The 25,220-nt window shown below is 40.5% G+C and overlaps 1 protein-coding gene across 3 annotated transcripts in view; it reads left to right on the plus strand.

Moving 5' to 3' along the window:
* The first annotated feature begins 1,375 nt into the window (after positions 1-1,375).
* WASF2 (WASP family member 2) overlaps positions 1,376-25,220 on the plus strand; it is a 65,234-nt gene continuing 41,389 nt past the window's right edge. The window contains exons 1-2 of one of the 3 annotated variants that reach the window (XM_070610573.1): positions 1,500-1,723; positions 9,511-9,681. The gene's annotated coding sequence lies outside the window, so the exon portion shown is untranslated. Of the gene's footprint in view, positions 1,724-9,510; positions 9,682-25,220 lie in introns of all 3 variants that reach the window. The other 2 variants (XM_070610570.1, XM_070610571.1) reach the window with 2 other exon arrangements.

The raw sequence follows: 25,220 nt of genomic DNA on the forward strand, positions 1-25,220 counted from the left end.
GCACCCAATGGCCACAGTCAGGATTTAAATAGTCACTGGGTGTCAGACCGCACGTCCCAATTTGAGCCTGGAGGTCACTGACTCAGCTGGCACTGAGGCCTTGTTGGCACGACCCACTTGGTGCTCTCTGCCCTTCTAAAGTCTTGGGCTGCTCCCCCTCCCACTCTTTTTTGGCATCCTTCTTTTCCAGAGAGGGAAAAGGACTAGGAATTACAGCCAAGGCAGCCCTTCTGGGAAAAACAATCCTGCAGTGAAAAGAGCCCTGTTCTGAGAGCAGAGAGACCTGGATTTAAGTCCTGGCATGGAGGCTGCCCCTCTGAGGGCCCACAGTGGCGTCACTGTCCCTCTTGGGGCTTCTGTGTCCTCGTTTGGGATTGTGTCTGGGTTGCTGACCCACCTGCCCTCCCTTACTCACTTCCTGATTCCTAGGACCTCAGAAACAGCTCGGGCACACCCCACGGGTCACTTCTCCCCGGAATCTTGGTGATTAATAATAGCTGTGTCTAACTCTACGGTGACCACACAGATCGGGGACTGGCCTGGCCCCCTCAAGATCCTCCCTGGAATGCTAAGGGGTTGGGGGAGGAAAGTCTTTCTCAGGGGACACCAAGCCTGGAAGGGAGAAATACAAGAATGGAAGCCAAAAGATACGGCTTTGAGTCCTAGGAAGTTTCAAATTCCCTGGGGGACCCATGGTAAGTCGTGGAGTTTTCAGTTTTCTCTTCTGCAAAACGAGGACACTATCTGCCTTACAGAGTTGCTCTAGCGAACTAAATGAAGTATCTTCACTAACTGGTGAATCTGTCACATGGATACCCAGCTGCAGCCTTTTATAATCAACAAGACGCACATATACCGACGCATGCATGAATCCTCAACAAACACTCCAGGACAGGAGGCAGACATAACGGCTCCTAGTTTGCAGAAGGACAAACTGAGACCCAGATAAGTTCAGGGAGTTGTCTGAGGTCTCAGTGCGGTGGCGGCTGAACTAAGGTCCAGCTCACCTGACCCTGGCCTTTCAGAACCAGCTTCCAGTCCCAGGAGTCCAGGCCTCGCCCCGGACCAACCCTTTGGCGGCAGGCTGGAGCCTATGACTCACTCTCCCCACCCTACTTTCTGCCCCGCCGGCTACCAGGAGGGAAGGGATAAAACCATTTGCAACTTGAGGGGTGTCCACAGAAAGTTCATGGGCTTGGCCCATTCCTTCCACCAAAAATACTGGTTCTTTGAACTCTAAAGAGAAGAATTCATCTTTTAATACACTTTTTGTGAGTTTTTACACTTTCTTAGGTGAGATTTTTCTACCTTGAATTTAGGAGTTGATTTAGTTTAATCTCCACCTCCACTTCACTTGGTTTGCTCCCCGCTGTTTACTCCGATTGCGGAAGTAGCTCGGGTGGAGCTCCCCGGACCGTACTCTTGAGTACGTCTTTTGCGTAGCTATTTAACTGGCATTCCACTCAGGCCAATGAAATGCCCGGAAGTCCCAGGCGGGTGGGGCAGAGAGCCAATCAGGGTCGTTGGCGGGGTGTGGCTGCGTCCCAGGGCGGGGAATCGCGTAATGGCGGACGCGGGCCGGGCAAGCGCGGCTGGGGGCGTAGCGCGCTGAGGGGGGTCCGGGTGTCGGGCAGCCTGTGAGGCAGCCCGCGGAAACAGGCCCCTTGCCGGGTAGGGTGGCCGGCTGGCCCTTCCGTCGCTGACGGCAACCGCGCGAGACCAGGTGAGCAACAAGTCCCCCACGAGCGGGCCCCACCGTAGGCGACGGGCCTGGCCGGGCAGCCCCTCCCGAGCCGCGCAGGGTCCCGGGGGAGTGGGTGTTGCGGCCGGGCGGAGGCCTGGCGAGCGGTCAGCGCAGGGTGGCGTCTTACTCTGCGCTTCCCTCCCCAGGGAGGAGGTGTCCCGGAGATCCCCTCGGAGACTTGGCGGGGCCCGCGAGTCTGTGAGGCTGTGAAAGTGCCCCAACCTGACTTGGCTCTGCCACCAACTCGTTGTGTGACCTTGGGCAAGTCACTTTCCTCTCTGGACTTTAGTTCCCCCATTGGTAAAATGAAGGTTCTGCAGGCAGATGTGCATGAGTTGGATCCCAGATGTCTGAGATCTTGGGCAAGGTCTTCCCCGGGGACGAGCCTCAGTTTCCATCTCTGGGCCGTGAACGAATTGAGGTGCTCCTTGAGATCCCCGGCCTGCTAAGTTGCAGAGTGTCGGAGGGGAGTGTGTGTGTGTGTGTGTGTGTGTATGATGTACACGTATGGGTGTGTACAGGATGGTACTGCAGAATAAGGAGGAGAGATGGCTAAAGGGGCTCTAGAGGGACCCCAGAGTGTGATGGAGTGAAGTCTGGTTGTCTTGGTTCTCCAGGATCCTACAGCCTCTGAGATGGGCAAGTTTTATGCAGTTCTGCGTAGGATCAGAGAAGAGGAAGATTCCTTGGAGCATGTTGGGGCTATGACTGAAATTTAGGCCCAAAAGAATTCAGGAGGGTTAGGAGGAGGAAAGAGAACATTTATGGCGCCCCTACTATGTGCCAGCCCTGGTTTAGGCATATGGTCTTAATTTTTACAGCCACCCTGGAGAATTTATTTACACGTAAGGAGACTAAGTTTAGAGGAGTTAAGTAACTTGCCCAAGGTCACACAGTAAGGTGCAGAGCTTACCAAAGATACGGTGTTTCCTTTGAGAATCACTAGGCGAGGAGGAAGTCACTGTCCATTTGAAGGAAGTTTGCTTTGTCACAAATGGGGGCAAGGGTCTGGTCCCAGACACTTGATGACTTCTGTCCTGCAATCAGGCTGGGTCTTGATATCTGCATGGTTAGTTGTAAGTACATCCCCTTTGTTCAGTCTGTGAGTTAGAGAGGACCATTTCTAAATTGTGAAAGTCATTTTGAAGTGTTAAAACCTTAGAGCCCGGTTTGAATCCTGACTGGGTGGCCTTTAGAAGTTCGCCAACTATTGGTGTATAGACTTGACTCTTGGTGCAGAGTGGTGCCAGCCCAGTAACTTTCTCCTCCCTGGGAAGGCCAGGTTTTCCTGGGATGGGAGAAATTTCCCATTTGTTAGTTCAGATTTCTTTGGATTCCTAGGGTGAAAGTTTCAATAGCCTGCCTCTGATTAAGGGGAATGTTTCTTTCTTTCTGCACTCTGTTATCTGACTTCTAGATGAGTGAAGATTGTGGACCTGGAGTGGGAGGTAGTTGAGTACTATAAACTGCAGCCCTTAATTTGTCCAAACCTCAAAGCTTTTGGCTAATCAAAATGGTAGGCCCGGCAGTGTGTATTGTTCTCATAAGTTAATGGTAGGGAAGAAAATTGGAAGAGGAAGTTACTGAGAAAGAGGGCGTTTCTTAGCAGTGGAGCCAGTATGTATTTCTTTGTTTGAGATTCTAAAACCAGAAAAGCAGCAACTGAAGGAAGAAGGAAGGAAAGAACTGGGAAACTCTTCTTCCCCTTCCCATATCTTTAAGAGCTGTCCCTGTCTCCTCTGCTTTCACAGAAAAAGTCAATTGTAATTTAGTCAATATTCAGAAATTGTATTCTAGAATGAAATAATTTTAAATCTTACACCCTCTGAGACAAATTTTTTAAAAATCAGAACATTTTACTGAGTACGTTATTTATTGGTGAATGACTCTTTTTGTCAACATAATTACTAATTGCAGTCCCTTTGAACTGTGCTTTAAATTAGTGGATTTCAAGAGGGATTGATTTGGATATTGGATGATGCAGATGTCACCATCACTTGAAAAACACATAATGGTGTGTTCGATATTTGACTCTTGTTGAGTCTTTTTAATGCTTTATTTTGCAGGATTATGTGTGTGTGAATAGTTGTTAAGACATTGAAGTTAGTGCATGTAAAGATCTAGCTTCATTCTCAGTATTATATTTTCTATATAAGGTTTAGTCTTACTTATAAGTGTACCAGTGCACATTACATTGGGGCCCAAACCAAAAGTGTTTCTGAATTTAGAATTTTTTCAGTTTTAGAAAAGGAATATGGCCCATGTACTGTGCGTTATGTGACGTCCCAGAAAAGTCTTGGGCAGCACCTTGTAATCAAACATAGTACTATTTCTGTAGTAAAATGTCAGAATGTTCACACCAAGTGGGATAAATAAACACTATAAATAGCCTCATGTCATTTCACATCAGATTTTGCCATGAAACGAATAATGAAAAACTTGTTTTTTACAGCCTTTTGGATTTTGGAATTGAAGTTAAGGGATTGAGGACCTCTATAGATAAAAACTTACATGATGACAACAACAGTTACAAGGAAAAACACTGTAAACCAAGCTAATTTCAAAGCCATGGGTCCTAAAAACAATATTACATAGAAGGCACTTTTTTTTTGTTTCTTTCGTGTAATGATCTTATTCTAATTAATGTGTGCCAATGTGCATTTTTCCGTATGTACCGAAATTTATCTTTTAATACCATCATTGGTTTCTATTTTAGATGTTTGATGACACCCTGCCCCTCTTTTTTAAAAAGTAATTTATAGGGTCTCGTGCTCGTCCGTTTTTGTATAGCAATTAAGAGAATTGTACCTTCTTCCATAGAATTCATAGAAAGACTAATTGGGTGAGGATCTGTGGATTCATGTTTGCGGAATTTAAAGCTGATGTTCCCTTCAGGGTAGTCTTTAGTGTGACGTCATCACTGCTAGATGGCATTTAGGTAAATTTTATTTTTAATTTATGACAGCTCCACAATTTGCACATCTTGGTAAGGAGTATACTGAAATATATTTAATTTAGAGTATTTTTATTTTGAGCATATGCTATATGAGAAACTTGAGTTTACCAGCCTTATGAGTTTGGGTGATTTTTTTTTAATGGCCAAGGACCTCTAGGAGCAAATTTACAAAAACTCAGTCTACTCTTTGCTTTTCTTGGACACTTCAACTATAAAGTAAGTGGACTGGCATTTGTTCGAGGTTAAAGAATTATTTCTTCTCTTTAGGAGAAGCCTCATGACAGCATGAATTTGAGAGATTCTGGCTTTCAGGACACCACGTAGTCACCTGATTTGAGGGCCTCAATTCATCCTCCTACTTGGGGTGTCTCCACAGTTCCTGAGAATGGTACTTTCACTGTCTAGGAGATAGAAGGGGTGTGGAACTGTGTATCAGCAGTTGCAGGTGGAGTTGGTATATGATTGGATTAGGAAATAGGAACACTTCTTATCCAGACTGCCCAAGTTTCTCCTATTTCATAAGCACTGATAATATTGCAAAAGGATTACAAATTAGTGTACTAACATCCTATTCCAAGTTACTCTGTTTTCACTGTGGATAAGTTCTTGAAGACAAGAACTGTGTCTCATAAATTCTTTTGTATTCTGTAATGGTTAAAGGCCAGGGCATCAAACTTGTCTTGCATCAGGATTTAACATTAAAAAAATATTCATATCTAGTCTGGGAGCTCTCATGTCAGTACACAACCAGGGTTGAGAACTATTGAGATAAGTACATTGTGGGTGCTCAAAATACATGTTGAGTAATTTGCTTTGGTCCTGGTGTGAATTGGGTAGGATGGAAGAGGACCCAGGTTTTTTCATCAAGTGAAGTAGCTTTCCAAGATACCAATAAATCTAACAGTTGGCAGATCTGGACCTGTAGTCAGTTCGTTGCTAGTTACTCTGCCAGCATCACCACCCTGGTTTTGTGACTTAGGCAGGATTAGGTACAGTCTGTGTCAACAGGCAACTGAAAGTTTCATTTACTTCTTGGGTTGTGGCCTTACTGACTAAGATTGATTAGGGTGACAATTGCTAAATTGAGAATAGGTAGAAATGCAAGAATTCTTAGGGATTTGGGTGAGGGAGGTGGGCTGCTGGGTTCTGCTGATGCCAAGGAAGAAATAGAAAGTTGTCATTTGTCTGGGTCTCCAACACATAGCACGATGCATGGAACATAATTGGTGTTCCATACCTTTTTGTTGACTGAAGAAATAAATGGCTCTTTGGAAGGAGGCGTATAAGCTGTGAAATAAGATGCTTCCTACTCATCCTTCAGAACTGAGCTAAGATGTTACCTATTCTCTGACACCTTCTTGGGAAAAAATTGAGTGACTCCTTTGTATGTTTTCCCCTTCATTAAAGCGTTTCTCAAATTGTCAAATCTGATATCAGACAACTTAAAAAACTCTTTCCCCTCTCTGACCATGAGCTCCTTAAGGGCAGGACTGTGTTGTTCATTTTCCTATGGCTGGTGCTCAACACACAATAAAGGCTTAATACATTCTAATAGTGCTTAAATTATGGCCTCTGTCTTCTACTTTGTTCTTGTAGACATCTCCTTCTTCCAATTCATGGTCTTTCCTTTTCAGTTCAGATCAGCAAACATTTATTGAGTGTCTTCTGAAAGGTAGGTCTTTCTTGGGCCTTGGGGTAGGGTTTCTCAGCCTTGGCACTGTTGACGTTTTGGAGTGGATAATTCTGTTAACTCTGGGGGGCTGTCCTGTGCATTGTAGGATGTTTATCAGCATCTCTGGTCTCTACCCACTACCTAGTGGCACCCTCCTCTCGCTAGCTGTGACAACCAAAAGTATCTCCAGATATTCTCAAATGTCCCTTGGGGGGCAAAATTGCCCCCTGCTGAGAACTGTATCAAGGGTTGGGGGGGTGGGGTCATAGAGGGATGTGAGTATAGATGTATTCAGGTGTGTACTCTCCTTTTATTCCTTCTTTCTAGTTGTACAGTCTGTCTCTGGCTTTTGCATAAGAAAGAATTATGAGAGAAATCAAGAGGTAACACTCTTAAAATAGCCCCATTATTTTTATTTTTATTTCTTTGAAGATTTTATTTTTTTCCTTTTTCTCCCCAAAGCCCCCCTGGTACATAGTTGTATATTCTTCGTTGTGGGTTCTTCTAGTTGTGGTATGTGGGACGCTGCCTCAGCGTGGTTTGATGAGCAGTGCCATGTCCGCGCCCAGGACTCGAACCAACGAAACACTGGGCCGCCTGCAGCGGAGCGCACGAACTTAACTACTTGGCCATGGGGCCAGCCCCCTAGCCCCATTATTTTTATTCTATTTAAGTTTTATTTCGTTTGGTTTAAATATATTAGAGCAGTACGGATAGCTGAATTATTTATGCGGATCTATGTAAATTCAGTTACTACCACTGATTAGATGGAGTGAAGAACTACTAGAATATTACTACCTTCCATAAGAGACTGTTTCTCAGAAAAGCTCATAGCTGAAGAGTTGAACACCTAAACAACAACCAGCGATGGTTTTACAGGGAACTTGCCAGGACTTGTCAGGATTCTTCCTTGCTAATTTTGAGCTTCATATCTAAGATGTATTACATATTTTCATGTCCCTGCATAGATACTTTATAACTCTAAAAAACGTGATTAGCTAATTGACATGTTTTTCTAAGCTCAGTATTTTTTGTGATAGGGAGATCGGTTAAGGCAGTGGTCCTTGGTCCCTTTGGACATTCATAAAGTGATGACAGGTTACTAGTAACATTTGAGGACTTCACTCTCCTCTAGCCAACCCTGCACGATATAACATTATAATCATTCATGTCTTAGTCACCATTAAAATGAAGTTGAATGAGTGGTTTTTTTCCTGTTCCATTGAAGTTATGAATGGCACTCTAGAGAATTCAAATGTATAGTTATGAATGGTATCTCAGAATAGTTACCATTTATGCAAATGAAACACACTTCTTAACTTAGAAACCAAACAGAATTGAATTAGAAAAGAGAAGAATAGAAACAAGAATTGTTGAATGCTTGCAGAGGAAATAATGTTCAGATATAGAAGTATCTCAGAAAAATTTGCTCTTCATCATGATTTCTAAACACTAACAAAGAAAAACAGTTTGAGATTGATGGGAGAGGCTGTGAAACTTTGCCTGTGATAGTACTTTTCAAGCTGTTTTTCTTTTCTGGTAAAATATGGAAAAGTCTGAGACATACTCTCTTAGTTGTAAGATTAATTCCAGTTGAACAGAATTACGTTTCTTATTTTTAGACTATAGAAGCCCTTTTGGGAAGAAGCGGTGGTTCAACTCAGTACCAATTTGAGTGCATATGTGTGTATACGCACACATGCATACTTAACACACATATATTTGATATGGCTTATGGTGACATTTAAACTTTGTAATTGACATAGTAAAGTAACAAGAGCAGTTCTTTTACTTTCAAGTATTATGAATTGAGACCTTTTTCTGTCCTGATTATGCTGTTGTTCTAGCAAGTACTCAGTCTAAAGAGCTTTCTCAGATCATATCTTGAGAAATTGTGTTTAACTGTGTAGAAGGAGGTCTTAGGTCATGCCCATTGATGTTCTGTTCCATTCACAGTTGAGAACTATAAGTGAGTCTCCCTTTGTAGAATACTGATAGTCTTTAAAGAATAGTATTCCTGATACCAAAGGCATCTGTGGAATTGTGGGAAGTATAGACCAACTTTGCCCCCGTTTTTACTTCTAAAGCTCCTTTAGCGTTCATTGGGTGATAATTTGTAAAGCACAGTGCTCTCACTTTGATATATACCATTACAGTCAGTCCCTAGTACCTGAGATAAGTTATATTATGTTAGTAGCTACATTTTATAGATAAACAGACTCAGAGAGGTTAAGTAACTACCTTAAAGTTGTTCAGCTAATAAATAGCAGATTTGAGATTGAACCTTGTCTTTTTTTTTCTTTTTTAGATTAGCACCTGAGCTAAAATCTGTTGCCAATCTTTTTTTTTTTTCCTTCTTCTTCTCCCCAAAGCCCCCCAGTACGTAGTTGTATATTCTAGTTGCAGGTCCTTCTAGTTGTGCTGTGTGGGATGCCACCTCAGTGTGGCCTGATGAGCAGTGCCATGTCCACGTCCAGGATCCACTCAGCCACGGGGCTGACCTGAACCCTGTCTTTTTTTTTTTTTTTTTTAGGAGGATTAGCCCTGAGCTAACATCTGCCACCAATCCTCCTCTTTTTGCTGAGGAAGACTGGCCCTGAGCTAACATTTGCACCCATCTTCCTCTACTTTATATGTGAGACACCTACCACAGCATGGTTTGCCAAGTGGTGCCATGTCTGCACCCAGGATCTGAACTGACAAACCCCACGCCGCCGAAGCGTAATGTGTGCACGGGCCGGCCCCCCAACCCTGTCTTTTTTTAATGAGATTTTTTTAAAGGTAAAGTTTATACAGTGAAATGCGTAGAAATGCAAGTATGTAATTAGGTGAGTTTTCAAATATGTGTAACACATATGTCAAATGTAAACATATGTGTAAACATATGTCCAATGTAAACATATGTGTAGCCAGCACCCCCATCAAGAGATAGATCTCGTCTGTAACCTTCCAAAGTTCCCTCACATTCCCTTCCAGTCAATCCTCACTGTTTTACAGGCAACCACTGTTCTGATTTCTGTCCTCACGTATTAATTTTGCCTGTTCTTGACGCATGCGGTATGCACTCTTTTGTGTCTGAATTCTTCTGTTCAACATAAAGTTTTTTTTTCTTTTTTCCTTTTTTTCTTTTTTTTTAAGGAAAATCAACCCTGAGCTAACATCTGCCAATCCTCTTTTTGCTGAGGAAGACTGGCCCTGAGCTAACATCTGTGCCCATCTTCCTCCACTTTCTATGTGGGACACCTGCCACAGCATGGCTTGATGAGTGGTGCCATGTCTGCACCCGGAATCTGAACCAGTGGACCCCAGGTGGCCAAAGCATAACGTGCGTGTGCACTTAAAACTGTTGAGTCACTGGGTGGGCCCAACATAAAGTTTTTGAGCTTCTTCCATGTTGATGTGTATATCAGTATGAACACAAGTCTTTTGATGCATATCTAGAGTTCTTTCCAACAAACTGCAGCTCCTAATTTGTTTATTCTTATATCACATCCGTATTTTTTGCTTTGGTATTTGCATGTAATTTACTTCCCTTTTCTAATATCCTGTATTTATTTGTTTTTAAAATCTCTTTGAAATTACAAAAGTAAGACATGCTCATTGCAACAAATCACACAATCAGTGAATAAAGAGTGAAAGGTCCTCAGATTTATTATTTCTGCCACTTTCCAGTTATGAAAATAATGAGTACTTTTTGTAAAAAAAGAAAGAAAGAAAGAAAGAAATTGCCAAATTAAAAAAATATGAAGCAGAGAATAAGAATCACCTATAATCCCACCAGTTAGCATTTTGCTATAATATTTTTCTCTTTCTCTGCACTTTACTATAGCTGAGACCATAGTTTAGGGAATTTTATTCTTCCTTTCTTGTATTAGATTTGTCACATCCTCATTAATCAGTTATTATTTCAGTGTTTATGCTTGTGGCCACCCTAATCTGAGTGTCTCACTGGTAGTGACCTTGGCTGAGTTGGCCTCATCAGGCAACATTTTTGAGTACTTACTGTACACTCTATCACTCCCCTCATTCTTGCATATCCAACACCCAGCATTTCTTGTAGAGTAGGAGGCAGTAGGTTATGGATATAGATTCTGGAGTCAGTCCATCCGGGTTCAAATGTAGGCTTCTCCACTTACTAGCTTTGTATGTAGCCTAGGCCAATGACTCTCTTAGCCTTGGTTTTCTCATTTGTAAAATGGAGACCCATCTAATTTTACTGTAAAATATAGAGCATATCCTTTTTTTTTCTTTAAATTTTGGTGAAGAAGACTGGCCCTGAGCTAATATCTGTTGCCAATCTTCCTCTTTTTGCTTGAGGAAGATTGTCACTGAGCTAACAACCATGCCAGTCTTCCTCTATTTTGTATGTGGGATGCCGCCACAACATGGCTTGATGAGCAGTGTGTTGGTTTGTGCCTGAGATCTGAACCCGTGAACCCTGGGCCACGGAAGTGGAATGTGTGAAGTTAACCACTATGCCACCAGGCCAGCACCTATAGAGCATATCTTAAAGGGAGTTGGGAGGATTAAATGACATCATTACTTAGTCCAGTGCTCAATAAATGTTAACAGTTGTTTTTATAAATTAAGAAATGGTAGAAAAAGGAAAAAAAAAAAGGGGCTGGCCCCGTGGCCAAGTGGTTAAGTTCATGTGCTCTGCTGCAGGCGGCTCAGTGTTTCGTTGGTTCAAATCCTGGGTGCAGACATGGCATTGCTCATCAAACCACGCTGGGGCAGCGTCCCACATGCCACAACTAGAAGGACCCACAATGAAGAATAGACAACTATGTACCTGGGGGCTTTGGGGAGAAAAAAAAAAAAAAGGCATATTTGGTCAGCTATATCATCTACTTAGCCCACAATTCTACTGCTTTTGGGAAAGGGATAAAAATGTCAACTTCAAATTTTAGGGCTATGTTGCCCAAAATTGATAATTTCTCTTAGGAGTTTCTTGTGGAAATGTTACCTATGAATTTATCTAGACTAGATTTGAATTACTTTTTCTTACATTCTGCACTCCCAATCTGAGTAATGAGTTTTATTACTTTATGTACTGGATTGGGTAGTAAACTATTACTTTTGTTTGTTTGTTTGAGGAAGATTAGCCCTGAGCTAATGTCTGCTGCCAATTCTCCTGTTTTTGCTGAGGCAGACTGGCCCTGAGCTGACATCCGTGCTGGTCTTCCTCTACTTTATCTGTGGGATGCCCACCACAGCATGTTTTGACAAGTGGTGTGTATGTCCACACCTAGGATGCGAACCGGGGAACCCCAGGCCACAGAAGCAGAATGTGCGAACTTAACTGCTACGCCACTGGGCTGGCCACAGTAAACTATTACTTTTTATTGATCCTAATAAAAGCAGTGGCTGCTGCCTAGTAAGTGTATACTGTGTGCCAGGCAGTGTGTATATTTCCGTCCTCCCAGCAGTCCTTCAAATTAGTTATTTACAGTGAGAAAAGTGAGGCTCAAAGAAATTAAGTATTGTGCCATGGTCGCACAACTAAGCCTCCTGGGACTAGAATTCAAAACCAAGTTCCCTTCTTCCCTCCCTTTCTTCCCTTTTTTTTTTTTTTTAAAGATTTTTTAATTTTTTTCCTTTTTCTCCCCAATCCCCCTGGTACATAGTTGTATATTTTAGTTGTGGGTCTTTCTAGTTGTGGCGTGTGGGACGCTGCCTCAGCGTGGTTTGATAAGCAGTGCTATGTCCTCGCCCAGGATATGAACCAATGAAATGCTGGGCCGCCTGCAGCAGAGCGCGAGAACTTAACCACTGGGCCACCGGGCTAGCCCCACCCCCTTTCTTCTTTTTTGATGTAAGACTCCTGTCTTTCTGATTCTAAAACTTGGACTTAAAGTTTTTTTTTAATACAGTTTATTATTTCTTTAGATTCTTTCTTTTTTTTTAAGGATTTTATTTTTTTCCTTTTTCTCCCCAAAGCCCCCCGGTACATAGTTGTATATTCTTAGTTGGGGGTCCTTCTAGTTGTGGCATGTGGGACGCTGCCTCAGCGTGGTTTGATGAGCAGTGCTATGTCCACACCCAGGATTTGAACCAAAGAAATACTGGGCCGCCTGCAGCGGAGCGCGCGAACTTAATGACTCGGCCACGGGGCCAGCCCCTATTTCTTTAGATTCTAACTGCTTTATAACTGTAAGAGTTGATGCAGCATCTCTGTTTGCCATTTCACATCCTCTTTGTTTCATATTAATGTGTCCTTTATAAATCTATATCTATATTTTAAAAAAATCTGTATGCATACAGAAGCTCCTCTGTCCTCTGGTCTTTTTGGATACCTTTCTAGGCCTTCTCTGTCTATTGCTGTTTTTGTGCTGTGCTGACCACAACTGCACGTTCTATTCTAGGTACAGATGCACTTTGGTTTGTACAAGGGCAGGATAATGTGTTCTCTGTTTCCAGAGCTTTCATAATAACAGCCAGCGTTTTGTTGCCTTTTTGTAACTGTATTCAGGATGAGTCCAGGGACTCTGAAACCCTTTTCTTGTATTGTAGCAGGTAGCTTTGGAGCTCATCATCTGATAATTATAGTTTGGACTATTTTTCCATTACTGCATTACCTTGTTTTTGTCCACATGGAAGCTATTTTCCACATTTCTCAACACACAACTTTGTGTCATTATACTTCTAGCTACTGCTGTAGTCATCTGCCAACTGGGAAGATTTCACTAGATAGTTTTTTGTAGATAATTTCTAAAAATGTGCTTGTGATAGGTTTCAGCATCAATCCCTGAGGGACCCCTTTGTTTATATGTACATTTTTATCTAGAGAAGAGACTTTATCAGAAGTCTCTTATTTCTGTTTCTGAATGAATTCTCTGAGGAAAAAAAATTGGTCTTAAATCATATTTATTTGTTGTTTTCAGTACCCTTTGGAAGAGGTTTTTCTTTTTTTTAATTCTGTCTATTCAATTCTCATATCATGTATCTTCTCAGTTCAGGTGTGCATATGTGTTGCCTGAAGCCTGCAAACAGTAGGTTCTCTGTAAGGCTTTATTATATTAAATGTTCAACAATAGGATAATGCCCAGTATTGGGTTATTAGTTTAACTTTTAACAGATTTATTGAGTACCTACTATGTGCCAAGTACAAGGAATACAACTCAGTGACTATGAGAGACAAGGTTCCTGCTCTCATGAGTTTAAAGAGGCTTGGATAGACAATAAACAAACAAACACATAAGTAAAGTACTGAAAGATTGTGATATGTTAGGAAGAGAATAAAATAGGGTGCTATAATAGAGAGTAATGGAGGAATTTAGATAAAGATGGTCAGGAAAGGCTTTGACAACCTGAAATTGAGGGATGAAAATGAACCAGGCACATGAAGAGATGAGAAATTCCAAGGTAGAAGGAATAGTAAGGGCAAAGGAATTTCAAAGTTTTGTAGGACTGATAAGGAGTTTTATTTTTAAGTAAAATGAGAAGTCTTGAAGAGTTGTTTTTTTTCCTTAATTGAGGGCCTTGGAGAGTTTTTAAAAAAAACTTTTAATGCAAAATTTCAAACATATATAAAAGTAAAGAAAGTGATATAATGAACTCCTGTGTATCTATTTCCTAACCCTCAACAATTATTGACTCATGGCCAGTCTTCTTCTAATACCCTTTCTCTTCCCCTAATGTTATTTTTTCAACAGTTATTGTAACTTTTACATATTTTTATTTTTTCCAGCTTTATTGAGATGTCATTGACAAATAAAAATCTTATGTATTTAAAGTGTACAACATGATAATTTGTTACATGTATACATTGTGAAATGATTACCACAGTCAAGCCAATTAACATATGCATCACTTCACACAGTTAACATTAGTAATGTAACATTTAAAATTATCATCTGGCCTATAGAATCTGGCAGTTTAAATACTTGAATTAACAGTGCTTTTATTTTATTTTATTTCTACAACAACTTTATTGAGATATTATTGACATACAATGAACCACATGTATTTAAAATGTAAAATTTGATAAATTTTGACATATATGTATACACAAATGAAACCACCACCAAGATAATGAACATTCCATCACCTCTGAGTTTCCTTCTGCCCCTTTGTATCACTCGCTCCTACCCCACCCTCCCCCTTCCCCCAGTCCATAGGCAACCACTGATCTGCTTTCCATCAAACGCAGATCTGTTAAATTAATTTGTATCTTCTAGAATTTTATATAAATGGAATCATACAGTATGTACTCATTGAGAGGGAGTCTGGCTTCTCTCATTCAGGATAATTATTTTGAGATTCATCCGTGTTACTGCAAGTGTCAGTAGTTGGCAAATAATAATTCATTATATAGTATACCAATTTGTTTGTCCATTCACCTGTTGATGGACATTTGGATTTTTTCCACTTTGGGGCTATTATGAATAAAACTGCTATGAACATTTGTGTATAAGTCTTTCTGTGGACATTTCTTTTGATTTTTAAAATTGAGATATAATTTATATGGCAAATAATTCACCCATTTAAATTGTGCTGTTCAATGTTGTTGTTTTTGCTGAGGAAGATTAGCCCTGAGCTAACATCTGTGCCAGCCATCTTCCACTTTATATGTGGGTTGCCACCACAGCATGGCTGATGAATGGTGTAGATCTGTGCCCAGGATCGGAACCTACGAACCTGGGTGTCAAAGCAGAGCATGGTGACCTTAACCACCTACGCCACGGGGCATGAAAATGTACCTATGAGTGGATTTTCTGGGTCTTATGATAATTATGTTTGAGGAACTACCAGACTGTTTTCCACCAACATTGTGTGATTCCAATTTTTCCACATCCTCACCAATATTTTTTATCTGTCTTTTTGATTATAGCCATCCTAGTGGGTATGTAGTGATATTTTGTGTTTTGATTTGCATTTTTCTATTTACTAATGATATCGAGCATCTTTTCCTGTGTTTGTTGGCTATTTGTATATCTTCTTTGGAGAATATTTAAATATTTTACTCATTCTTAAATTGGGCTGTCCTTTTATTATTGAGTTGTAGTAGTTCTTTATATATTCTGGATACAAGTCCCTTATCAGGTATGATATGCAAGTATCTCTGTGACTTGTCTTTTCACTTTCTTTGATCATAGTCTATAAAGCACAAAAGTTTTTAACTTTGGTCGAGTACAGTTTATTTTTTTCTTTGGTTGTGTGTGCTTTTAGGTGTCTTATCTAAGAAACTATTACCTAAGATTGCAAAGATTTACACCTTATGTTTTCTTCTAAGAGTTTTATACTTTTACATCTTATATTTAGCCTTTGATCCATTTCGAGTTAATTTTTGTGTATGGTGTTAGGTCGGGGGTCCCACTTTATTCTTTGCTTGTGGGTATCCAGTTGTCCCTGCACTGTTAGTTGAAAAGACAGTTCGTTCTCCATTGAATTTTCTTGCATCCTTGTCAAAGATAAATTGATCATAAATGTATGGGTTTAGTTCTGAATTTTCAGTTCTCTTCTGTTGATCTAAATATCTCTTCTTATGCTCGTACCATACAGTCTTGATTGCTGTAGTTCTGTTGTAAGTTTTGAAATCAAAAAGTGAGTTCTTTGATTTTGGTCTTTGTCAATATTGTTTTGACTATGCTGAGTCCCTTGCACTTCCCTATGAATTTAGGCTCAGTTTGCCAATTTCTGCAAAAAAGCCAGCTGGGATTTTGATAGGGATTTTATTGAATCTGTAGATTAATTTGGGAAGCATTGCCATTTTACCAATATTAAGTCTTCTAATCCATTAGTATGGGGTGTCTTTTCACTTAGGTCTTTAATTTTTTTCTGTGTTTTCTAGTCATTAGTGTACAAGTCTTGCACTTTTGTTAAATCTTTTCCTAAGTATTTTATTCTTTTTCATGCTATTGTAATTGAAATTGTTTTCTTAATTTCATTTTTGGATTGGTCATTGCTGGTGTATAGAAATACAATTGATTTTTGTATATTGATCTTGTATCCAGCTACCTTGGTTCTAACAGTATTTTGTGGATTCCTTAACGTTTTCTATATACAAGATCATGTCATCTGCAAATAGACTTTTACTTTTCCTTTCCAATCTCAAGCCTTTTATTTCTTTTTCTTGCCTGATTGCCCTGGCTAGAACGTCCAGTACAGTGTTGAACAGAGGTGATGAGAGTGGGCATTGTAGTTTTGTTCCTGATCTTAGGGGAGAGTCTTTGTCTAGTTTTGATATCAGAGTAATACTGGCCTCATAGAATAAGTTCAGGGGGCCGGTCCTGTGGCCAAGAGGTTAAGTTCATGCACTCCACGTTGGTGGCCCAGGGTTTCGCGGGTTTGGATCCTAGGCGCGGACGTGACACTGCTCATCAGGCCATGCTGAGGTGGCATCCCACATGCCACAGTTAGAAGGATCCACAACTAAAAACATACAACTGTGTACCGGGGGGCTTTGGGGAGAAAAAGGAAAGATAAAATCTTACACAAACACACACAAAAAGTTCGGATGTGTTTGCTCGTATTATTTTTGAAGTAGATCCCAGACTTCATTTCATTTGTAAATGTTTCAGCATATATCTTTAAAATACAACTGTTCCTCCATTGGAACGTTATTACCAGTGTCATACCCCATAACTTTAAATATCCAGTCACTTAGAGAGTTTTAAGCTAAGGATGTGTACATGATATGATTTCCATTTTTAAAAGATTAATCCAATTGCTGCAAAGGGAATGGGTTATCTGGGGGCAGGAATTGATTGAGATGAGTAACAGAAGGCTGTTGTAGAAGTCCAGGTAATGATGGAGACTTGAACTAGGTTGGTGGAAAAAGAAATACGGAGAAGTAGATGTATTCAGTATATATTTTAAAGGTAGAGCTGATAGGACTTGATGATGGGTTAGATATATGGGTCAAGGAAGAAGACAAGGGTTGAGAATGTCGTCATTCTGGAAACTCTCAGCTTTCATGACAAAGCATTGTTCTGGTTCTTCTTCTGCCTTCCTTGATGCTTCCTTCTTTGTCAGTCTCCAAGTTGTCCTCTGACCTTGCCTCTCTGTTTATGTTTTTGTATTGGAAGGTCGTCTGCTCTCATATCTCTCGCTCGCTCGCTACAACCTCCATGTAGTAACTCCCAAATCTGTATTTCTACCTCTGAACCCTAGTCCCAGAATTCCTATTGAATCACCCCACCTGGATATCCTTTCTGCACCTCCAACTTTTCATGGGCTGTTTGCTTTTGGGAATCAGTGGTCAGATTGGTACAGCTTGTCTCTTCCTTGTTTGGGAGACATGTTTACAGGTTCTTTTTTCTTCTTCTTCTCCCCAAAGACCCACAGTTCATAGTTGTATATTCTTTTCTTTTTTTTTTTTTGAGGAAGACTAGCCCTGAACTTAAATCCGTGCCCATCTTCCTCCACTTTATATGTGGGACGCCTACCACAGCATGGCTTGCCAAGAGGTGCCATGTCTGCACCCAGGGTCCGAACTGGTGAAACCCTGGGCTGCTGAAGCAGAGTATGCGAACTCAACCACTTGGCCATGAGGCCGGCCCCCATTCTGTTCTCTTAAGTGAGATATATAGCATCTTCGTAAATATGCCATAATATATAACTCCAGTTGTGTGACTCTCATCACTTATTGGCTAAAGTACAAACTCAGCCTGATATTTAAGATTCTGTGATCTGGCCCTACTTGTCTTTCCAGCCTTGCTTCCTACTACTTTTGCAATAATGTACTCATCTTCATTCCCCAGAAATGTATCATTATTTTCTGCTTATGTGTCTCTACTCACACTGTCTGTCCCCCTCAGATATCATAATCCTTATCTCTGCATGTCCAAATCCTGCCTATATTTAATGCCCAGTTATATGGCAGTCCTCTGTGATGCATTCTGTGATTTACTTAACCAGAAGTAAACCATAACTTTATCACTTTTCGCTTTGTTTTATATTTATGTACTTTTCTCATCTCTCCTATATGACTAAACTCCTTAAACAGAAACTGTTTCTTGTACCTCTATACATCTACAATGCTAGGGCCTTTGCACTTACTAGTTACTTAATAAATATTTGTTGAGTGAGATAGTATTGCAGATAATGTTCCTGGAGGCAGAAAACTAGATTGAATGACCTCTTGACGTACTACCTATTGCAGTGCTTTATTTTTATGAATTTTTGTAGATTCAAGAGCTGGAAATGTCCTTCTAGATAAATTTTTCTCTCATTAAGAAAATTATAGAAAATTTCAAACATATACAGATGTAGAGAAGATGATATAATGAACCTTATATACCCATCACTCAGCTTCAACAATTAGCAACTCATGATCAATCTTGTTTCATCTCTACCACCACCTACTCTCTCATCCTCATTGGATCTTTTGAAACAAATCCCAGCCATCATGTTATTTAAATTGTAAATAATTTCAGTATGTAGCTCTAAAAGATAAGTACTTTTTTTTTTAACATAAACACAGTATATCATCAAATACCAGTAAATTTTCAAACTTCCACAATTGCTTTGTTTTTCGCCTTCTCTCCCTTCATCTCTGCTCCCCCTTTCCCTCTAAACATTTGGTTTATTCGAATCAGGTTCCCAAAAAAATCCATACATTGATTTGGTTTATATGACTCCTAAGTCTCTCTCTCTTTTTTTTTCCTAAGATTGGCACCTGAGCTAACAACTGTTGCCAATCTTTTTTTTTTTTTTCTGCTTTTTTACTCCCCAGATCTCCCCGGTATATAGTTGTATATTTTAGTTGTGGGTCCTTCTAATTGTGGCATGTGGGATGCCACCTCACCGTGGCCTGATGAGCGGTGACATGTCCGCGCCCAGGATCCAAACCGGCAAAACCCTGGGCCGCCGCAGCGGAGCGAGCGAACTTAACCACTTGGCTACGGCCCGGCCCCTCCTAAGTCTCTTTTAATCTGTAGATTCTCTTGACTCTTTCCTTCCTTGTATTTTTGTTGTTGTTGAAGAAAGCAAGTTGTTCTGTGGTTTTCCCATTCTAGATTTTGCTAAACGAATTTCTGTCCTATCCCTTCTATTCCCTATAAACTGGTTGTTAGATCTAGAGCAGCATTGTCTAATAGAAATATTCAAGCCTCAAATGATATTTGTTTTCTAGGGGCTGGCCCCGTGGCCGAGTCATTAAGTTCTCGCGCTCCGCTGCAGGCGGCCCAGTGTTTTGTTGGTTCGAATACTGGGCGCGGACATGGCACTGCTCATCAAACCACGCTGAGGCAGCGTCCCACATGCCACAACTAGAAGGACCCCCAACTAAGAATATACAACTATGTACCTGGGGGCTTTGGGGAGAAAAAGGAAAACAATAAAATCTTTAAACCAAAAAAAAAGAAATTTGTTTTCTAGTAGGCACATTAAAAAGGTAAGAAGAAACAGGTGAAGTTCATTTTTGTTTGTTTGTTTGTTTGTTTTTTGGGTTTCTTTGGGTTTTTTTGAGGAAGATGAGCCCTGAGCTAACATCTGCTGCCAATCCTCCTCTTTTTGCTGAGGAAGACTGGCCCTGAGCTAACATCCGTGCCCATCTTCCTGTATTTTATGGGGGATATTTTATGTGGGACGCCTGCCACAGCATGGCTTCACAAGCACTGCATAGGTCCACACCTGGGATCTGAACCGGCAGACCCCGGGCTGCCAAAGCAGAACGTGCGAGCTTAACTGCTGTGCCACCAGGCCGGCCCCCAGGTGAAGTTCATTTTAATAGTATTTTTTATTAACCCGATAGTTGCAAACTGTCGTTTCAACATGTAATTAATATAAAAAATTATTAATGAGGTATTTTACTTTTTTAAATGCTAAATCTTTGTGATTTGGTATATGTTTTATACTTACAGCACATATCAGTTCAGATGAGCCACATTTCAATGCTCAATAGCTACATGCATGTAGTGGCTGGCTACCGATTGAGCAGCACAGCTCTAGAGACTTGACCTGAATCAGGTTCCTGCTTTGGCAGTAAGGCTTCATAAGTGAGGCTGTATACTTCCATCAGGAGGCTTATAATGTCCAGATGTCTCTTTTGTGTTATAAGTGGTCATGGATGATAATTACCTAGATCCTTTATTTCATTAGATGTTGGCAAAATGATGATATTCTAATTCTGTCATTCTTTCTTCATTTATTCGCTGGAATACTTCAAAAAAGAAAAACTTTCCCTTATCATCTCTTTCGTTACCCTCAAGTTTGATTTGTACAGGAAAGGCAGGATAAGTATTTGATTCCTTCCTTTTATTCCTTTATTTACAAGTTTTCAAAGTGGTGAGTTGGTTCCTTGATATACTCCAGAGGGGATCAGTGAGTGTCTTTTTTTTAAAACATCTTTATGAATTTACAGGTTTTAACATATTTGATGTGTTTTAATCCATTGTAGTTATTGATGTTGAATCTGTTCTGTCATGGACTGGTGGGAGTCTCTTCAAGTTAGCTCCTGATTCCTTCTGACATAACTGCAGTGTCTTGGATAGTGTTCCTTGCTTGTTGGTATGATAGGAGTTCCAGACTCTGCATTTCTTGCCCTTTAGCCAAAGAACTCTGGATCCATTTAGTGAGATATTGTATTTAGAGACCACATTGTTGGCTCCTTAGTTTGGTCGTTGAGGAAACTGAAGGCTAGAAAAGTAGAGTGATTTGGCCTAGAACCCTAGCCTTCTGGCTCTTAGCTCTATGCCATTGCCGTTTTGTCTTGCTTCCTTTCCCTACTTTCTAGGACAGGTGGTTGAACTGCGTTTGAGCTTCTACTCTAGGCCACCGGGAGAAGATGGGTTTTGTGGGTCATCATTTGAGGTACAATCAAACCTCATTAATTTGGGCTAATTGGGGTAAATCCTAGTGAGAGTGTTGTCTGTTGTTTTTCTTTAGGTGCAGCTGTTACTTTGAGTCATACAGTAGCCGAAACTAGGCTAATGGTGTTACTAGGTTATTTTGTTAGGTAGAGGTCCTTGTACCTTGTTTAATGAATGGCTGAGAATGATGTGCAATTTAATTTTAATTGTATGTAAATTAGACTACTGAAATGCTTAAAAACAGCTCATTAAACATTTCTCCCTGCAATCTTATTTACACTGTTTTCTTAGCCAGTCTTCTTCATTGGCGTGCAGAGGTAAACTTTAACTCCGGTCTGAATTTATCTTAAGTTTCAAATGTGTGGAGTCTATGTCAATAAACTGTTGTGGTAAATTCACGGAATTTTAGGAAGAATGTTTGAGAAAGTGCAGAGGAAGAGCATCCGAGTCAGACATCTGGCAGTTTCAGCCAACCAGAACGCAACTCCTCCTTTAAAAGTAAGCTGACAGTGCTTTTGAGTGGCAAAGAGCTTCCAGAAATCTCGTTCACTTTACCTCAAAAGTAGTGTCACCCTACGGCCTCACTCAGAGATGATTTTGTGTATTGAGGGACAGAGGATCCAGGTGTGTGAGGGCTGACTTTGTTGGCTCTGTGGCCCAAAGTCAACTTGACCTCTCTGAGCCTTAACTTATTCATCTGTAATGAGGTAATTAAAATTGGGAGTAGTAATATATGTTCTTTTTACCTCACAGACTTCTTGTGAGATTCAAATCAGCTAATTAATCAAATGACATAGTAGATATTTATTGAATTAATGAGAGTTGATATGAAAGTGCATTTTAAACTAGAAACTTCGTATGACCAGAAGCATTATTAGAATAATATAGATTAGATAAACGAATATGTACTAATGATCAGAAGCATGACAGCAGAAGGAGGAGATTCACGATGTCTGTCCAGAACTCTACACCCATTTTACTACAGAAGCATAGTCCTCACACCGCGGGAGCCTCTGACAACATCAGGTTTTACGGCATAGTACCACTGCTGATGTGAAGACCCTGAGTTACCAAGAAAAGGTTAAATTATATTTAGTATATTCTGTTTAAGAAATGATATGCACAATATGTTTACAGAAATTTTCATAAAAATGGCTTCAAAAAGTATAGTGTCTTGGGTCTGGCCCGGTGGTGCAGTAGTTAATTTCACACATTCCGCTTCCTGGCGGCCCAGGGTTCGCTGGTTCAGATCCCGGGTGTAGACATGGCATTGCTTGGCAAAAGCCATGCTGTGGCAGGCGTCCCACATATAAAGTAGAGGAAGATGGGCATGGATGTTAGCTCAGGGCCAGGCTTCCTCAGCAAAAAGAGGAGGATTGGCAGTAGTTAGCTCAGGGCTAATCTTCCTCAAAAAAAAAAAAAAAAATATATATATATATAGTGTCTATAGAGTTATTTCCATTATCTTACAATTCTACCTTATGCAGAGTCTGTCATTCCCTAAAAGCAGCGATCACCTGCACTAAATGCTAGCAACTGTTGTAAATTCTTTGTGTATATTTACTCCTTTATTTTTTTCAATGACCCCATGAGATAGATACTATTTTAATCTCCATTTTACAACTGAGGAAACTGATATACAAAGAGATAAGAAACTTGCATGTGGGCCAGCCTGGTGGTGCAGCGGTTAAGTGTGCACGTTCCACTTCTGTGGCCCAGGGTTCACCCATTCGGATCCCGGGTGCGGACATGGCACCACTCAGCAAGCTGTGCTGTGGCAGGCGTCCCACATATAAAGTGGAGGAAGATGGGCATGGATATTAGCTCAGGGCCAGCCTTCCTCAGGAAAAAGAGGAGGATTGGTGGCAGATGTTAGCTCAGGGCTAATCTTCCTCAAAAAAAGAAAAAAAGAAACTTGCTTGATTCTCAATTGAGATCCTGGGTTGAGGGAAAAAATTCCTTTAAAGAGCATTGTTGGGACAACTGGTAGAATTTAGATGTGGACTTTATGTTAGATAATAATACTGTATCATTGTTAAATTTCCTAATGTGAAAATTGTACTGTAGTTTGTTCTTAGGAGATGACTTCCTGAAGTATTTAGAGATGGGGTACCATGTCTGCAACCTATTATCAAACAGTTAAAAAATTAGTAATAAAATTGTGGGGCAGGGGAAGTAAATGTGCTAAAATGTTAATAATTGGTGAACCTAGATGAAGAGCATGGGAGAGTCCTTTGTATCATTCCTGCAGCTTTTCTCTAAGTTTGAAATTATTTCAAAATAAAAAGTAACCTCCCCCCCCCAAATTTCCTGAGGTCACACAGCTAGAGTTTATAAAGCAGAGTTGAGATTTGAACTCAAGCCATTTAGTTTCAGAATCCATGTTCTTTTTTTTTTTTTTTTTTGAGGAAGATCAGCCCTGAGCTAACTGCTGCCATTCCTCCTCTTTTTGCTGAGGATGACTGGCCCTGAGCTAACATCTGTGCCCATCTTCCTCTACTTTATATGTGGGACGCCTACCACAGCATGGTGTGCCAAGCAGTGCCATGTCCGCACCCGGGATCTGAACCAGTGAACCCCGGGCCGCCGAAGTGGAATGTGCGCACTTAACCATTGCGCCTCCAGGCCGCCCCCAGAATCCATGTTCTTAATCACAGTGCTGTTCTGCTGTTCTATTCATGGTGCTGGGTAAATGAGGTAAATCTGTACTGAATTTTAAATAATTGGGACTACGGTTGGTTCCTGAGCATTGAGCTGTTTTAGCAGCCCTGCCTCCTGGATCTTCAAAGATAGGGTGATCATATAATTTATTGTGTAAACCAGTTCACTTTTCTTTTTTAATTGAGGTCATATTAGCTTTTAACATGGTATAAATTTCAGACGTACATTATTATATTTCAGTTTCTGTATAGATTGCATCGTGTTCAAAAACCAGTTCACTTTTTAAAGATTTTATTTTTTTCCTTTTTCTCCCCAAAGCCTCCTGGTACATAGTTGTATATTTTAGTTGTGGGTCCTGCTAGTTGTGGCATGTGGGATGCCGCCTCAGCATGGCTTGATGAGCAGTGCCATGTCTGCACCCAGGATCCGAACTGGCGAAACCCTGGGCCGCCGAAGCAGAGTGCGAAATTAACCACTCAGCTACGGTGCAGCCCCACGGTTCACTTTTAAGAGTAAGAGGGAATGCTATTAATAATTACTCTGGGGTAATTGATGCACACCAAGATGGATGGCCATCCTAAAAGGATACCTCTTGGCAGAGTCCAGTTTTAACAAATATGTCAAGACATGATAATTGCTTCATTATAATTGAATTTTGTTTACCATGGATTCTTGTTTACACAATACAGACACTGTTTTCTTCTGCCAACAAACCTCAGACCTTCACCTGATGCATTTTCATATTTTTTCCTCTAAATTTTGCTAATTCTTTCGCTTCCTTACCGACTACTTGAGAAATCCTCTTTGTCAAACTCTCTTTCCTCAAAGTCTGAAAAATACCAACAGAAATTTTTGTTACACTGTCCAGCTTTTTAAAAATATTGGCATTTAAAACCATAAATCCCCAAACATCTTTATTAGCATGATTCTACAAGGGGAGGAGCTGGTGAAATGTGTCTCTCTTACTAGATTGGCAGAGAAGTATTACTGTTGTCAACTTCCCATAGATAGTTGAAAAAACCTTATTTTGTGGTACTGGAGGCTGTAGTAATGTTTGTTAAAAAGCATTATACCAGTCTAGAGTCAAAGGTGTATGTGCTGTCTCATTGATCTGTTGCCCAGGTAGCGTCCATTGCCCTTCTTCTAATTGTACTTATTTGCAATAACACTCTCCTGGAGCTGTGTCCAATTAAAGACATTGACCTTCACTGATAGAAGACTAGTATTTTTTGGTCAGTCTCTTAAAACAAACTTTCAAAATTATTCTAGTACAATCTGCTTTGGTTTTTTAAAGATCAAACTACCTCTTGTCTTTGCCATTATTCCATTCTTCTAGCCATTTTGTCCTAATAACAATTTTTGCTAATCAGTTTAAGGAATACTGTGAATACCATGTCAATTTGTTTAAGAATTTAGATAAAATGGCAAAAG

Source organism: Equus przewalskii, chromosome 2 (genome assembly GCF_037783145.1).
Source record: "Equus przewalskii isolate Varuska chromosome 2, EquPr2, whole genome shotgun sequence".
NCBI lineage: Eukaryota > Metazoa > Chordata > Mammalia > Perissodactyla > Equidae > Equus > Equus przewalskii.